We start from the raw sequence: 16,261 nt of genomic DNA on the forward strand, positions 1-16,261 counted from the left end.
CCAGATTCAAGCAATTCTTCTGTCTCAACCTCCCAAGTAGCTGGGATTACAGGTACCTGTAATCCCAGGCACCACACCCAGCTAATTTTTGTATTTTTAGTAGAGACAGGATTTCACCATGTTGACCAGGCTGGTCATGGTCTTACGTAATTATTAATAGCACCCCCTTTTCACTCTCAATATTGTCCTGATGAAGCAACAAACTATATGGTCCCCATATGTAGGGGAAAGGTATAGTATCTGCCTTTGGCAGTAGAGGAAACCCAAGTCCAGAAAGGTTAGGTTACTTGCTCAAGATCACTTGGAAGTAAATGTTACGACTGGGATTTAGTTGTCAACTGCTAGGTCCAAACCCTGACTTGCATCAAGATTGTCTTTTCAACCAGTATGAATAAAAGTGCTTGTTTGTTTGTTTAATGGCTGAGATGCAGCTTACATCTTACTCTGTGTTGACTGAATAAGTAGAAATAGCTTTCAGGTCAGCACAAGGGTGTGTTTTGTTGGATGTTGGAAAGAGCTGCTTGATCATGCAAGTGGTAAGACCCCAAAATGGGCATTTGGGATGAGCGGTGACACCCTCACCTTAGAGAATCTGGAGAAAGGACTGTGCATCGTTTATCCCTGATGATTCACCATCAGCCTGGAGGCCAGGGAGGGCATATCCAGATCTCCAACTGCCCTCCCCTTTCAGATGAGGATGCTATGAATCATTCCCCATCAGAAGGTAATCAGAGAGCCTGGAGCCAGTTCCCAAACCCTTCTAGTTCAGCTCTCATTAAGACCACTGAATGAACCATTTGTCCATCCATCCAGCCCTCCATCACCCACCCATTTAGCCTTCCCATCCAGCCAGCCATTGTGCATTGCTGCTACCTAGCCATGGGTGATGGGAACACAGCCATGAGCCAGCGAAGCAGGGTAAGACATTTGCCTGGAGGAGTAGCACTGGGGGCTCCAATATGCCTAATGCTTTGGGCTCTTGTGCTTCTGCCATTGGTGAGTTGTTGGCTCCAGGAAGAGTTCATGGAGGAGGCGGGTTGTGGTCACATCATGAGATCATAGGGTGGGGTGTGGGGTGGGATGTGGTTAGGGAGTAGGGAACTAGTTGCCTTTGCCAGGGGGACGAGGACACTGCTGTTACTTTTTCATAGTGCATTATTTGGGAACCATTTTGAGATTCCCCCAAAGTCTGTGCACTGAGCCCTCTGTGCCAGGAGCCTCGGCCAACAGAGCAGAGGCGGGGAAGAGTCTGCAGAAGCCTCAGAGTCGGGCTTCTGAGTTGGCTGCTGCATTTCCGGCAGCGCCTAGTGTTCTCTGGAGCCCTACAACTGGGAAAGCCTTAGACAAGAAGAAGTCATCAAGGGCTGGGTGGACAGCACTGCCACAGGTTGGCTTTCTTGGGAAATCCAGGCTTTCCCTGGAGCTGCTTTTCTGGGCCAGGCTGAGAAGTTGGCACCAGGGCCATCTTGGCTGTTTGGATGGACTTGTTCCTCAAACACTGGGACAACCACTTTTTGCGCCTGCCTCACTGATCCCAGTAACTCTTTGAGGCAGGGGCTATAACTATCCCCATTTCACAGATGAGCAAACAAAGGTAAGAGATTAAGTCACTTGCTCAGGGGTACAGTGCTACCAAGTGGTAGAGCCTAAATCTGGGCTCAGAACCCGATTTGTCTACTCCAGGGCTAGGTTTCTTACCCACACAATCCTAATTGTCCTCGCTGCCTTTGGGTGATCTCCCCCTGAAGTCTATGCTGCATGAAGCACCAGGGCTGTCTGTCTGAAACTCAAAGCTGATCATGTCAGTGTCCGCTTAAAAACAGGCCTTGTATTGTCATGCCTTCTTGCCTTTGCACGTGCTGTGCTTCCTGCCTTGAATGCCTACCCTGACTGTCCTGGCTGTTGCCTGCCTGTCTTCCTAAGTTGACCTCACCATGAAGCTGTCCATTCAGTGAAGTCCTTTCTCCCTCCTTCAGTTCACAAGTGCAGCTGTGGCTGCTTCTAGCCCAACACGCAACACTCAGATTGCACTCATCTGGTTATCTGCCTCCTGACTATAGCTTCTTAAAAAAAGCAGGGTCAGGGCAGATTCCTCCTCTGAATACCCAGTATCCAGGATGGCACCTGGGTTACCAAACAGGCATTCAAGAATTTCATTTATACCACGTATTTCCCAATACTTTCTCCTCTTCTAGCCATTGTGCCAGGGGCTGGAGATAGAACAGGAACAAGGTGGGTGAGGGCAATAGAACAGGAACAAGGTGCCCTCAAGAGGTCCATAGTAGTAGGTGAGACAGAGACAAGGCATTTGTAATGCAGAGAGATCTGTGCCCAGATGGGGAAACTTGCGGGGGCTGTGAGGCACCTGGTCTAGCCCCAGAAGAGCCCTTGGCTGGGCAACAGAGAGGGGAATTGTGTGGCACCCTGGGGTAGAGAAGCTTGCTTGCTTGAGAGCCTGGGTCTGAGGCTCACTTCATTGTTTCATTCATTCCATAGATATCTTTCCTGCCTGGCCCTGAGTGGGTATTAGAGATTCAGCAGTAACTGAGACAGACACAACCGTTCCCTCATGGAGGTTGGCGTGGGACCACCTCACGCAGGACTTTAGGCATTCTTGGAGCTGGGCAGGTCCTCAGGCATCTCTTGAAGATAAGAACAGAGTCCATTCTGGGCTTTTCCTTGGTGGTCTTGAGCCTGCCTGTCTGGAGGACTAGGAAGCAGGGGGTTGCCGAGGCTCCGGGGCTCCTGGCCCCAGATAGGCTGATTTCAGCAGAGAATGGACTGACACAATAGCTCAGTTGTGAGAGGCCTGGCTCCCCACACTCAACTTTTTATTTTTTATTTATTTATTTTTTGAGATGAAGTCTTGCTATGTCACCAGGCTGGAGTGCAGTGGTGTGATCTCAGCTCACTGCAACCTCTGCCACACCCAACATTTTAACATTCCTGTGATCAAAATGTGGCTCACGATTGATGTGTACATGTAACAGGCCATCATAATGTTTCAACCCTCAATACTGTTAGGAACTCAGTCATATGGCTTATAGTCCATGTGAAAGAACACAGTTTTGTCATAGAAACTACCCCCAGAATGAGGCTTCTGAGGTAACCTGTGTATCACCACAAACTCCAAGCTGCCTGTGGCTGAATAACTCTTCTATTTGGGGTGTTTTGTATAAATTCACAAAAAAGAAATGCTATTCAATGAATTGATTCTTTCTTGAGATCTCCAGAGTGTGGTTGTCCAGGATGGCAGCAGGCTGAACACAGATCTGGGTTTTGACTTTTGCTTTTTGGCCCGTGAGTGGAGAGACCCTGGGAGAGGTGCTGCACCCAACCCTCAGTTTCCACTTCTGTAAGGTGGGGACAGCACCACCCACCCTGAGGACCCTCTTAGCTCCTCAGGCCACCTCTTTACAACTTTCACACAGTTGTGTGTTTGCATAATTATTTACTGTCTGCCCAGTCCTGCTGGGCTGTGGGCTCTAAAGCAGAGCCCTTCCCCCATCTGCCTGCTGTCAGTTGAGACCATTCCAGATTAAATGGGCCGTGATTCAGAAAGGCCAGATGCTGAATGTACCTGCCTTGGCAGGGCTGCTGTCTGTTATGTTTGTTCTATTGTAGCTACCCGTTGCCATCTCCCTGATGTTTTCTCAGGAATTGCTCAAGTGTGGCTCAGTGTGGGTGAGGAAGACCTGAGCTCTGATTCTTCAGTCCTAAAGGAGCCTCCAAGTAGGGATGTAGAAAGCGCAATAGTATCTCAGTCACATGGACCAATGTTTCCCTGAGGCTTTGCTCCCACTGGGCTGGGGCCAGAGTTTGCTGGTGCTGATGTGGTCAGACAGTATTGCAGAGCACCCAGGCATGTGGAACAAGTCAGCCAACCTGGTTTGGAAGCTCAGTTCCTCTTGTCACTGATCATATTGCCACAGGTGCCCTCACAACTGTGCTGAGGCTCATCTCTAAGGATAACAGTAATGTGTGTTTTGCCTCAGAGGTAAGCATCCATGAAGAGCAAGGGAGGCACTGAAGTCAAGTAAGCACATGGTTTTCAGAGGGGTTGGTGCAGCATTCAGTGGGACAGCAACCAAAGCAGATGTGGCTACTGAGGACACTGGGCAGGGACCCAGCGACAGTCAGGATAAGAGAAGTTGAGGTATCTTGAACAAGGCACTGAAGTGAGAGGAAGGCAGGGGCTTTAGAGAGAGCTGGATTCCGGTCCCACATAATCACGAAATTGTGACCTTGGGAAAGTTAACCTCTCGAGCCTTAGTTTTCCCGTCTGTAAAATGGGATGCTAAAACTAGAACCTACCTTCCAGGGTTGTAGTGAGGATGAAATGACATAATGTATATGCCTTACTTAGCCCAGTGGGTACTTCCTAAATCACTGGGGGATGGAGGGCCAGATGGAGGAACAGCTTATTTGCTCTGCCTGTGAGCTTCAGCAGTAACATGCAGTCCCCTTCCTGGACCATGTGCATTACACATTTTCGTATGTTTCACCCAGACTGCCTTACTAGTAGTAAGTAGTCCCATTTTCTTTTAGGCAGGCTCATGAAGTCAGTTAGAGCCTCTGCTCGACTGGAGCTTCCTGGAGAAGTCAGTGAGCCACTATGGTTCCAGGCTGAAGCAGGGAAACCTATGGCTTCAGCAGCCCCAGAGGCCTTGTGCTAGAGAAGCAAATACTTGATATCACCTTTTCAAAATGCTTCCAATAGCACAGGGTGCTCGCTGGACCCTCTGGGGGCCACAGGCCAGAAGCTGTTTTGGGCTGAGATGTATCAGTGTTGTCTGGTGTAAGATCCACCAGACATGGCCACCATAGTGCCCAGACTTGGTGATGGCCATTCTTTGCCTCTTCCTCTGCAACTCCGGGGCAACCCTGACTATGGATTGTCCTGATTTTGTCAGCTTCCCACAGCACTAAGGTGACTCCATTTTCTTATCCACTATGGTTCTGGTGGGGAGATCAATAGGCAGACAGGCAGTGCCCACGTGGGAAGCAGGATACCCTTCCTCCTGTAAGCTTGGTTTTGGATCTTTTTGTTAATATGTCTGCACTTTTTCTTGATATGAACTTCTAGGATGCAGGCATGCTGCAGGTGGCCCCAAACCCCAGACATCAAGCCCCCCTCTCCTCAAGCTCCTGGAAAGCCCCCCAGTGTGGGCAGTGGTAGTAGCCACAGTATTGTCTCTGTTTTATGGGATTTTCTGAAAACCCTAGCAGGATATGTTCAGAACACGGAAAGAATTGGGGTCTCTGCTCTTCCCTTCCCTCTGTGCCAATCCTGATTGTTGTGGTTTGTAACAATCAGTGACCAAGGTTTGCTGAGGGTTTGCTGTGCACCAGGCACTGAGCCAGCCACTTCCTAGGCATGGGTGCCTAGCTTTCTCCTAGAAAGTGATGAGGTATGGTTCAGGGTGGCTCTGGAGCCACACCACTGGGTTTGAGTCCTGGTCCTGGCACTTACTAGCCATGTAGCCATGGGAACATTACTTAACCTCTAACTCAGTTTCCTCACCTGTGAAACGGGAATGCATAATAACGCCTGTGCTATAGGGTGGTCGTGACGATTCTGCAAGTTGAGTCTGGCACAGAGTAAGTACAATATAAGTGTTAGCTGTTACCCTCTCTGCATTGTTACCATCTAGGCACTGTTATCCCATTTTCCAGATAAGAAAACTGAGGTTTGGAAAGGCTAAGTGTGCTGCCAGAGCCATTGGCTAGTAGGTAGAGGAGCTAGGATTTGAAGCCAGCTTATGAGCACTGCCCTGCTCTGCCTCCATTGGGAAAAATATACATGGGGAGCATTTGGCTGGCTTCAGAAGAGGCATTCTCAACTTTCCTCAGAGCCTGAGGTGAAAGGAGATCCTTTTCTAAGTAACTGAACTGGCCTCTGGGAGCTCTCATAATCCCACAGCAGAGGCAAGAGCTGACCCATGACACACATATCACAGAAGGAGAAGGGAAGGATCAGTGAAGAATTTCTGTTGGGAAAAGTTATCTAAAACTGAGCGCTTTCAAGGGACTTGGTATGTAGAGCCCCTGCTGTCTGTCTGGGGGGGTACCAGGGAAGCCGCATCCTCCCTATAACTTGGCCGCATCCACTCAGTTGGAGACCCACGGTACTGTCCAGTGCAGTAGCCCCTGGGTGGTGCGTCCCTTCCCGTGCTGGGTGCCTCCGCTCTCCTCACTAGTGGGAAGGTGTGAGCAGAGGCAGCCCAGCTCCAGGAACTCTCTGAGCAGAGGCTCCCAGCACCTCAACACAGAGCTTGCCTCTGCTTCACATGGGCCCTGGCCTGGGGGCATGGGAATCCAAAGCTTGAAAGTGACTTCCAAGCCCTAGAGCCACCCCTGCTTTCTGCAACTCTTCAGTCTGCTGCCCTCTAAGTACACACCTACACACACGCACACTCCCAGCTGCCCTGCTGTGTAGGGAGCCTCTGGCCAGCACCCTGAAGGCTCTTTGTCCAAAGGAGGAGAGTGAGGCTTTCTCATGAAGTCCTCAAGATGCCAGCCCATGATCATGTGCCCCCCAAACACCACCAAGTGTCCATAGGTTCTGCCCTGGACATGCCTTGTTTGTCTCCAAGTGATAGCAGGGGGTGACCCTCTTGAGATCCAGCTGCACACAACCTCAGCTGGAGGGGCAGGGTTCTGGAAGCCCTAGCCACGGGGCCAGCGGCTGCCTCTCACCCTGCCTCTCACGGCCGCAGAGCTGGCCCCTTACCTCTTCCCTCTTGCTTGGCTCCAGGGCTGATCCTCACATGCTTCACCTTGGCCGTCAGCGGGGCAGCCTGTCCATGGCCTCTGGAGGGGGTCCTGAGTTGCAGGCCGGTGGCTGCCAAGCAGCCCTGCCTCGCTGGGCTCCACTGGCTCTGCCACCACAGAGGGCTCCGGCGGGGTCTGGGGCCAGGGCTGGCCAGGGGTCCTGTGGGGCTGCTCACAACCTGCTTTCCCTCACAGTTGGGTCAGTTGCTGCCTCAGTGCCATGCTCTGCAGGTCCGGGGCTTGGGGTCCATCCTCAGGCCGTCCGCAGCAGCCTCATTTGAACTCCCAACTCCTTTGTGGAGCCTTTACATGCCGCCAGAGGAAACTGTGAGCACAGCCTGACCCTGGTTGGCTGCAGGCGCTTCTCTCCACCCACTAGTGCAAGAGGATCCCCCAGGCCCCAGAAAGGCTCTGGGCCTCCCCTCAGCCCCAGACAGAGGCGGGCCGCCTGGTGATGTCACACCAGCTCCGGCCCCAGCTGGCCTGGCCCCTCCCGCCCAACCCACTTTGGCGGCCTCTGCAGGCCCCCTCCTTCCTTGGCACGGGCAGCCTGGCCAGCTCTGCTCCCTGGCCCGCCCTTTCCCCAAAGCTCAGGCAGCTCCCGCGTGCTGCGAGGCGGAGTGCTTCCCCTTTGACTCAGGGAATGGGTTTAGATCTGCTCCAGCTGTGCATGCAGCCGCGTGCGAGCAGCAGGCAGCGGTCCTCCCCCTGGATGCCTTGTTGGGCACTGCCTTACTGAGCCCCAGGCCGGTGGGCGGGGCAGCACAGCCCAGAGTGCCTCTCCCCATCAGCTGCCCTTCGTGGAGGCCTCATTCTCATCTCTAAACCCTGGGGAAGGGAGTTCAGGGCTGTCCACACAGAAGCTGTGGTGTCAGAGTTGTAGAAAATTAGCAGGAGGCAGTGGCTTAGGACGGTGGAAATAACACAGGCTGAGGGTGGAGGCAGCACTGGAGGAAAGCTCTGTCACTTCCCACCTGAGTGGCTTTGATTAATTCACTTCAGCTCTCCAGGCATCCCTTCCATGCATCAGTAAATGAACTAATTAATACTAGTAATCTACCTGCATCAGCTACCGGGAGGACTCTGTGAGGTCACATGGGAAGGAGCTTGGCACTGTGTCAAGGACACCTCCTTGAACTGAGCTTAGGACTCTAGAGATGGGTGGATCAAGGATCTCCTGCTCCCAGAACCTCTGCTGTGTGATCCTGTTTAGCCTCAGTGTTGTCATCAAAATGTGACCTCCTGTTGGGCTCTTTGAGGAACAAACAATGTAAGTCCATCAGAGTCCTCAGCATGGAGCCAGCCACATAGCTGGAGCTCTCTGAATGTTGATAGAGGATGGCACTGGACCCCACAATGCAAGCATCCTACAGACGCATAGGCATTGGCAGTCTGGGAGAAGGCACAGTCAGTGCCAGAAGGACAAGCCTGCTGCCGGGCACCCTGCGGGGATACAGAGAGTAGGAGGATGGCAGGCACCAGGAAGGGAGCCCCAGGGCACAAGTTTGCCCCTCTGCTTAGACAAGATAATGTGAAATATTGGTGGTGATGACTTTCCTTTAAAAAAAAAAGTTTTAGTGATGGTGGTGGTAATGATGTTTGGGTAAAAATTGGGAGAAAAACTTTAATGGGACTCTCCCTGCCCCTAGGCATCCTCCCCGCCACTAGGCACCCTTCCCAACCCTGTGGCAGATTCCTCTTTTAAAGATGCCCCAAGCAATCTCTCCCAGTCCCCAAGGAAACTTGGACACTTCACCCATGGAGCCATGAGGTCCCTGCTCCTCCCCTTCAACCTGAGAGTGTTTGTGATTTGCTTGTGACCAGAGGAATGTGGTGGAAGTGGCACCACCTGACTTCTGAGGCTATGTGAAGAAAGGCAGCGCAGTCTCTGTCTTGTTCACTCTATTTTGAAGCCCTGAGCCAAGCTGAAGCCTAAGAAGTCTAGAAGCCACCATGTAGAGGCCACACACAGTGTAGGTCCCAGCTGACAGCAGCGTCAACTGCAGACACGTGAACAAGGAAAGATGCCTTTACATGAATCCAGCCTCTAGCCATAGAGTCATCCCAAATGCTGCATCACTGTCAGCTGTAGAGTCTTCCTGTTGAGGCCCCACACACTAGAGAGCAGATTCTGCTGTTCCATCTCCAAATTCCTGACCGACATACCCAGTGCTGTCAGGCGGCTAAGTTTTGGTGATTTGTTACACAGCATTAGTAGCTGGGACAGACTCAGGCAAGAGCAGTTGGAGGGAGTCCTTTAGAGGAGTTGAGAGAAGTGCATTTTGGTTGAGGAGAGAAGACGGGGTCTTGTTAGAGAGGTAGGACTTTATCCCGAAGACAGTAAGGAGCCACTGAAAGGTATTGAGCAAGTCAGTATTGAGACTTGGTTTTATTTTTTAAAGGCTACATTAGTTATTGAGTAGAGACTGGATTAATGTGAGCTACAGACAAAGTGTCCCGGGACTTTCCCACCCTCTGGGAACAAGTCCAGCACAAGCCTCTTGGTTACTAAAAGAAAGTTGTTTTCACGATTCAAAGTTCTTAGGATCCCCTCAGTGGAGGAAGAGCACCAGGGTGCCTTGCCCTGTTTGTCTTTGCATACCTCCTGCCCCACTGGTGGCATTGGGCACTGGGGAGCTCAGGAGTCAGATTCTTGTTCTGCCATTTGGTTGCTCTGAGCCTCACTTTCCTCATCTGTAAAATGGGAATGAGTATCTCCCTCACAGAGCTGTGGGCTGTTATGAAAACGAAGTAAGATGTGATATGTTAAGTATAACATATCACACTTGAGCTGCCTAGTACAAGGCCCAACAAAAATCTCTTGTAGTTTCTGTTACTTCCTTCATTGGGTTGTGAGTACCCTGAGGCAGGGGTGTGTGTGGGCCATGTAGAGCTCTCCTTTTGCATAGCCTAGTGCAGAGGAGTGAATAAATGAACTGCTGGCTGGAGAAAGATGAAGAGCCGTAGCTCAAAGTCTTAAGGGACCTGGGCTCAAATCCCAACTCTCTCACTATCTTGGGCAACTTTCTTATTTTCCCTGAAACATTGTTTCCTCATTTGTATAAAGGGGATACTACTACTCCTGGGGTTACTGTGAGGATTGACTCAGATGATGGGCCTTGATGGCCTGAAGCATTCAGCCGAGTGCCGCAGCATTTAGCAGTCGCTCAGGAACTTGCTGCTGTTGCTGCTTCGCCTGCCCTCAGATTTCTCCCCACTCCCACCCTAATCCTCTCCAGCATGCTTCTAACTCGGTAACTCCTGGATCACAGTGTCCCCCTGACCTCCTTGAGGAGCACGGTTCCCACATTTCCACTTGCCTATCAGACAGAAGCGCCATGTGACTAAAGCATTTGAGGAGAAGTGAATCTTCATTTTCCTTTTAATAGTTCTTATCAGGATGGAAAATGTGTGACATTTACATGGTGGTAGAATACAAAGAGTCTTCGTGTAAATCCTACAATTTCTAAGAATGGTTTCATGTTTTATCACCTTCCTGTCAGTTACAGGATTTTTTCTGTTGGAAACAGTGGAATTAGTTCTACTGGGAGACTGCATATATATGAGGGCTGGTGGGTCAGGGGATGCAGGTCTAATGTGTTCTAGAGGGGTGTACTTGGGAGCGGGCAGTTTTGCTGTATCTTGCATTCTCAGAGTCCCACCAGCATTCGAAGCTTCACACAACCGAAACTGACTCTCTCCTGTACCCCACCCCACCCCTACCCCCAACTCCCTGCTACCTTCAGTACTTCTGAAATGTCTTTCCATTGCCTTCTGGCCAACACTGTTTCTGATGAGAAGTCAACTGCCTTCCTTATTATATTTCCTATAAGCATAATGGATCTTTTATTTTCTGGCTTCTTTTAAGATTTTCTCTTTATCTTTGATTTTTTATCAGTTTGACCATGATGTGACCAAGTGTGGTTTTCTTTTCATTTATTCTGTGTGGGTTCACTGATCTTCTTGGACCTGCATGCTTTTCACTCAATTTGGGTATGTGGGTAGAATTTTTAGCCATTATTTCTTTGAATATTTTTTATGCTCAATTATCTCTCCTCTCTCCTTCAAGAACTCCATTCTCACACCTGTTCTTCCACAGGTCACTGAAGCTTCATTTGTTTATTTATCATTTCTTGTCTCATGCTTCCATTTGAATCACTTCTTTCTGTCTTTACATTTGCTAACCTTTTTTTCTACAGCATCTAATCTGTTAATTTCATCTAAATTATTTTATGTCAGATACTATAATTTTTGGTTCTAGAATTTTCACTTGGTTTATTTTTATAGTTCCCATTTCTCTTCTGGGATTCCATATCCACCAATTCATTCTATCTTTCATATTCTGAAAATCCTGTGCATGTTTATAATAGCCATTTTAAAATCCCTGCCTACTAATTCCAACATCTCTGTAGGTCATTAGTGAGTCTGATTTTACTGTTTGTTTTTTCTTGATTATGGGTCATATTGTCCTGTTTCTTCATATGTCTATAATTTTTTATTGTAAATAAAAAATTGTGGATAATACATTAAAGATACTCTGTATTTTCTTGTCTTTTTGTAAAGACTGTTGTCATATGTTCTAGCAGGCAGCTGCATTGCTTGATCTTGTTGGGGTGTGGTTTTTATACTTTGTTTTTATAGGTTTATTTTGGTTCTGCCCATAGTCCTAGGGCATGACTCTTAATCCTGGGCTTACTTGTAAAGCATGACCTTTTTGGGATTAAGTCAAATGCATTAAGTATTTGCTAAGCTGCTTTGACTTGGCAGGACTTGAACCCCAAACTCCAGCCTCCAGGCAGTTGCAGAGACCTCTTCCTCTCTGCTGCTGCCTTCAGTTGTGCTCCTCAAAGTCTCTCTATGTGCATACAGTTTAGGAGTTAGCTAAGGATTTGAGGGGAATCGGTGTAGTAATTTTGGGGCTTCTCTTTCTGTAGTTCTGTCTTTTCTAGCATTTCCCCACTGAGTTTTCATCCTCAAAGTCCAACCTCTTTCTCATCTTCCCAGACAGCAAGACTACTGCTTTCTGTTTCAGATTCATTCTTCTGTGTGTCACCATGAACTGGGAAATGCTCCAATGTGCTTCATTCTTTCAAGGACCATGTCTCCTCCACTTTCTCTGCTTTTGATTTTTCTCCAGGGCTTTCAAGCAGAGCTCTTTTTTTTTTTTTTTTTTTTTTTTGGTCCTGAGTTTGTAATTGTTATTGACCAGAGCAGTGGTTCAAAACAGTCTACTCCTCTGTTTCAGGAACTGGAACCGCATATCTCAATTGAATTTGTTTTGTCATCCAAACCTTCTGTACACTGCTGCTGTTTTAAGCCAGAAGCCTAGTTGGTTGATGGTTCTTAATCCAGTTGTCCATCCTCCCTGCTTCTGATAATAGTCTGTTGGGAAATTTCAACCCCAAGATCATAGGATGGTTCATCTCAGTGTATCACCTGAGCACTAGAAGACGAAAGAGATGCACTGTCCTCACAAGCCTTGTTGGAGCACCTTATGTAGCTACTTGTGGTGTGTTAGACATTGAGCTCAGCATTTTATAGGTATCATTTCATTTTAAAACCCAATAAGTGAAATATTACTATTCCATTTTTCTAACAAAAAGATTGAGACTTAGCAGAATGAGGTTCCTTGTACCAGGCCACAGAGCTAGGAAATGATGGGACAATTTAATGGAAAAAAAATTGCCCATCTTTAATATCAGCACGCTTCTTCTTGTTTTCAGGTCTCTGACCAATCAAGATGCTTCTCACTGTCAATGGTCTGTCATAGTCTAATTGGCAGCACTTTTTCTTTCCTACTAGAATGTGACACATTTTACAGTTGATGACTCCTCAGATTCAAGTGTGGCCGTTTTAGTCACCAAGACCCCAGGGAGGTTGGCCTATGGCTGAGGAGCTAAAAGGCAGAGCCCCTCCTCTCCTGGTCAGCTGGCCTTGGAAAGGTCTGGGGGAGTGTCCAAGCATCAAGAAGCTTGTGGAACTGCCAGAAGGCTCCATCCATCCAGATTTAATAAAACAGCTGCCACTAGACTGAGTGTGAGCCAGCTGGTCCCCTCCTCTCTTAGCGGCATGTGGTCAGGTCCTGTGACTCTCCGTACCATGCTGGGCAGGGGAACCATATGTTCTCTGGCTTTGGTAAGGAGAAGTTAGGAGACTTGCACTTGTGGGAAGATTCTAAGGCGGTGCTACAGTCCAGTGTCACAAAGGATATCCAGGTCCCATGGAAAGCCCTTTGAGGAGGACACTGTGACTGTTAAATGCTTGCCAAACAAGAATATTCCAAAAGCTGAAACAGGATGCATGCTTGGGTATAAAGCAGCTTTGAGAGCCTATTGTTAACTCACATGTGACTTCTCAACTCACTTCCCAGGGGACAGTGAAGGCAGCACCTCTCCTCAAATGTGGACGTCACCTAACAGTCAACAAATATTTGTATTTAGCTCCATCTGAGCACCAGAGTTGGGCTCTAGGTCAGTTTGCCCAAAGACAATTTGTTGAGCCTTTTGATTGACCGGTTTTCATTTTGTCTCTTAGCAGTATTTTAAGGAATGTCTAGCTCTTTCATCCTACAGCTGCTGCATGGGCCCATCCCCAAGAGGGAATACTGAGGACTGGCAAGAGTAAAAATGTAATTTTCTTTTGCTGGTTTTCTTTGTTTCTTCATAGTGAAAAATTCATAGAAAGTTTCTAAAGCTGTTTAAAATAATTCCCATCCAATATAATTTTTTAAAAAATACTGTCACTTCTGGAACATTGCCTGTGCCAGCCAGGACCTATGTCCCAAACAGGAGCAAGGTACTAAGGGCAGTTTTATAGTCAGTGGGGGAGGATTCCAATCCCCTCACACAGATACCTGCTGAAATTTCCATTCCAAAGAGCAGCCAGACTGTTGCTGATCTTGTTGATCTTTCCTGGGACCCAAGGAGGCAGCTGATCAGATAAATCAGGGCTTCTGGCAAAAGACTGATAAAGTGAGCTTCCCAGGAATGAGAGCAGGGTGGGGGTCACCCTAGATAGGGGTGCTGGTGCTGGCCAACAGGGGCTGCTGGCAGAGAGCTTTCTGACTAGTAGGCCTGATGTTGGGGGTTTCAGGGGTATCCACACAGGCCCTTCAGGGAGTAAAGGCATCCAGTGCAGGAGGCTGACTTCAGCCCTGACAGCCTCCAGACCACCCCACTGCCCTCCCTCTTCTCTCCCTGGATTGGGCCAGGTAATCCTGGCTCTGAGGCCTGGAACCCTGGAGGGCAGGGATCTGTTTTTCCTCTCTGCTGGATATTCTTCATCTGCTCCCAGGATCTGCTCTTTGGCACCCTGCCCTGTGCCCAGACGCTGGCTGACCTGTAGGGATTGCCTCTATGGGTTCTCTTGCCTTCTGGATTTGGGTTAGGGTTGGCCTGTGGCAGGAGCCCACAGGAAATGAGAAGGTGGGCAGTGAGTGAGGACACATGTGTCACCAGCTCCCTCCCTGCTGGACCATGGCTGTCTTGGTCGAGTGATAGGAGTTAGCTAGGCTTGGGTTTGAATTCCACCTCCACCACTTATTAGCCCTGTAACTTCTGAAATATACCTATCTTCCCTGAGTCTCAGTTTCCTCATTTAAGAACTGGAGATAGTAATATCACCTTCCCAAGACGACTGGGAGTAGAAAGTGAGTCCATGTGAGTACAGATGTCCTAGTGCAATATTGGAGGCACAGCAGGTGCTCAGTAAATGCTGGCTCTCTTCCTTTAGTAATTCTCTTGAGTTTCTAATACACTTGGGTCCTCTGAAGGTTGTCGGTCATTTCATATCTCTCTGGAAAGCTTTCCTTTTAAGTTGTCCCTTTTTGGTTTGCATATCTGTCACTGTCCCCAGAACCACTGCCATAGAGCCTCACTTCTAATACTCTTTTAGTCAAAGAAGTATTTATCTCCTCCATCCTTTGCCTGTAGCCTGTATATGAAGTCTGCTTAACCAAAGAAAAGAATCCTTTTAACATAGTAGAAAGCAGGATTATAGAAAGACAGTGCATGTATTGACATCCAAAAATAATTCATAATAACTGAGCACTTACTGATCCTCACAACAATCCTATGAGCTACAGTAGGTCCTTTTATTATTCTCCAATTTTGAGACTCAAGTTAATGGACTTATCCAGGGTCACACAATGGGCCAGTGTTGACCTTTGGTCAGTCTGGCACTCAGAGGCCTGCCCTTTCAACCTCTGAGTTATCTGCCTTTGTGATAAAGAAGACTCAGCTCTCCAGCCCTGGGAACCAAGTCATTTTAGACAAATTGGCTGGAAAGCTACAGGGTTATCTCTTTAAACATCAGTGTTTTAAAATTAGTATTCATTCTTGCTATGTTTCTGCACAGACCCACACATGCATATGTGCACTCGCCTCCATAAACTTGGCTGATTACACTATTGGCCGCTCCTTGGTGACTCAGTCGTCTTGAATAGACTGACTTTACTATGGGCTGTCTGTGTGGAGAGCACTGTTGACAGGAGCCCTGTAAGCCCCAGGCAGCCATGTTTGTTGTTACTTTACTAGCAGCCTCTCATCCCTCTCCTGATTTGTTGCTTCTCACCCAGCTGAGGTTCCAGAAATCCGACAAGAGTTATTTGTAAATAAAAATAAATGGTCACTAAACTAGTCTAAAGGGCTTTCCTGTGAGTAGAGTACCTGAGATGCACTGCCTGAACTTGATCCCATCCATTTTGGGTACTCACAGGCCTTTGGGGCTTACAAGACCTCTTTTCTTATGTAACAGCCAACAGCCACCATCTGTTATACACTTACCACATGCCTGGCACTGGGGAGGCCTCCTGCATGGATTACTTCATTGAGTCCTCAAAAACTGAGCCTCTCAGTTCTCTTCATCCGTGTTCTATTTTAACTGATAAAGTAGCTCAGGCTCAGAGTGGTTAGGGAATCTACACGTCTACACAGCCAATAAGCAGCAAAATCAGGATTTAGGTATAAGCCTGTTTGACCCAAAGTCCACACTCTTAACAAACTTCAGTCTCTACAGCTTCCCAACAGCGTGTGGTTGGGCATCTTAGGGAAGCTTCCAACCCTCATGTCTTCATCTGTAGGATCATCCTGTTTAATGTCCAGAGCTATTGTGAAGGTTCATTGAGGTGTTGTGTGCTTGAGATAGGCATAGGAGGTACCCATTCAGTGGCGGTTCCTTATTCTCACCACTTCAGCCCAACCTAGGTCAGTGGTTCTCAAGCTTTTGTGCTTCGAGATCAACTGAAGGTTTGTTAAAAGTTTTCTGGGCCCACCCCCAGAGTTTTTAATTCAGTAAATCTGAGGCAGGGCCCAGGAATTTGCATTTCTGACAAGTTCACATGAGGCCCGTGCTGTGGGTACCACGCCTAGAGATAGAGGAATTTGCCATGAAGGAGAGTCAGGGTTGGCTGGCAGTGACCATAACTTGCATCTCAGAGCTGTTTCGTGTGTGCAGATGCTGGTTATGTATTGTGCAGGAAAAATGCGAT

General features: G+C 48.4%; 2 protein-coding genes across 51 annotated transcripts in view; one reads left to right on the forward strand and one right to left on the reverse strand.

The window, feature by feature from the left end:
* ANGPTL2 (angiopoietin like 2) overlaps nucleotides 1–7,053 on the reverse strand; it is a 35,087-nt gene extending 28,034 nt beyond the window's left edge. The window contains exon 1 of the mRNA XM_009003061.5: nucleotides 6,734–7,053. The gene's annotated coding sequence lies outside the window, so the exon portion shown is untranslated. The remainder of the gene's footprint in view (nucleotides 1–6,733) is intronic.
* Nucleotides 1–16,261, forward strand: part of RALGPS1 (Ral GEF with PH domain and SH3 binding motif 1) — a 332,381-nt gene that overhangs the window by 215,144 nt on the left and 100,976 nt on the right. The gene's annotated exons all lie outside the window — the stretch shown is intronic.

Source organism: Callithrix jacchus, chromosome 1 (assembly GCF_049354715.1).
Source record: "Callithrix jacchus isolate 240 chromosome 1, calJac240_pri, whole genome shotgun sequence".
Taxonomy (NCBI): Eukaryota; Metazoa; Chordata; class Mammalia; order Primates; family Cebidae; genus Callithrix; species Callithrix jacchus.